The sequence below is a fragment of the Perkinsus marinus genome (assembly GCF_000006405.1).
Source record: "Perkinsus marinus ATCC 50983 genomic scaffold scf_1104296932818, whole genome shotgun sequence".
NCBI lineage: Eukaryota > Perkinsozoa > Perkinsida > Perkinsidae > Perkinsus > Perkinsus marinus.
In genome coordinates, this window is record NW_003215349.1 from 5901 (window position 1) to 7169 (window position 1269).

The window sequence follows — 1269 nt, forward strand, 5'->3', positions numbered from 1 at the left end:
GTTTTACGTAAAATGGCGTCGTAAAACTCGAGTGAAAAACCCGATATTCGCGGTGATATGTAGTAGTCGTGAAATATGTTTTTCACTAGTGTTTTTCATATCACTAAGGTGAAAGTCAAATTTGCATTAATGAAGTTATTAATTTCATAATCATTAAATATAAACTAAAAGTATTATATTGGAGTTTCACGGCCGGCCCTAGTGATATGAAAAACACTAGTGGAAAATGTATTTCACGACTACTACATATCACCGCGAATAATATCGCGTTTTTCACCACTTCACGTGAAACTCCAATAAGGAAAATTGATTTTTATTATATAATAACTTTCAGGTTCTCTCTTCCCTCCTAACCGGTATGGGCTATGATGCGTATTGTGTTGGGGGAATCGCGCCTAGATGGATAACACGAAGAGTTTTGAAAAAATGCGAATGCCCGACTGAAGATTTACTCCACTTAGAAGAAGTATGATGAGAATTTTTAGATTTGAGAATTGAAAAAAAATCCGGAAAAAAACATAAATGTTGAAATAATATATACACATTTGTAGGAATAATAATAATAAAAATGCCGAGCCTAGGGATCGAACCCGGGACCTATTGAGTTTTGAGAAATAACGTTCCGCAGGATTTGATAATAATGGGGAAATTTTTTTTCTAATGTGATGACACTTACATGGGAAACTGACTGATTGAAGAATGGGTTCCTAGCCTTACGTGGAAAATTGAAAATGAGTTCCTCCCGAGAACATTGGAGTTTCACGGGCGGCCGTGATATGAAAATTGGGATTTTGGTGATGCTGAGATTAGGTGCAAAGAGAAGGAGGAGGAAGTTCAGGGGTAGTTGAGGTAGAAAAAATGATAAAAAAGTGAGAAAATATGGATATTTACCGGAATTTTTGGGGAAAATTTGGAAAATTTTCGTTGGTTTTTTGTGCACTGCTAAACTGAGTTGCATATACGCTTGAGAATATGCAAATGGTGACAATATGAAAATTCATGGAAAATTTTGGGAAATTTTTTCTGTCCCCTTATTCGTGTGTGAAGTTGTATAGTTAGACGGGAAACTGACAAAATTTTCAACACTAAATCCAAATTGGAATATATTTTCATTTTCCTCCTAGTGTTGGTGGTTTACATACAAACTCAGATAGAACTATGCGGGAAACAATTGAAATTTGCCGAAATTTCCTCTCAGAATTCTCATGTTGTCACCAACACATGTAGTTGATCATGTGCCTGGTCCGAATTCGTGGTGACGAGGCTGTG

At 36.1% G+C, this 1269-nt stretch overlaps 1 protein-coding gene across 1 annotated transcript in view; it reads left to right on the forward strand.

The window, feature by feature from the left end:
- Positions 1-1269, forward strand: part of Pmar_PMAR013000 (hypothetical protein) — a gene marked incomplete at both ends in the record, with an annotated part of 6591 nt that overhangs the window by 1652 nt on the left and 3670 nt on the right. The window lies entirely within an intron of this gene.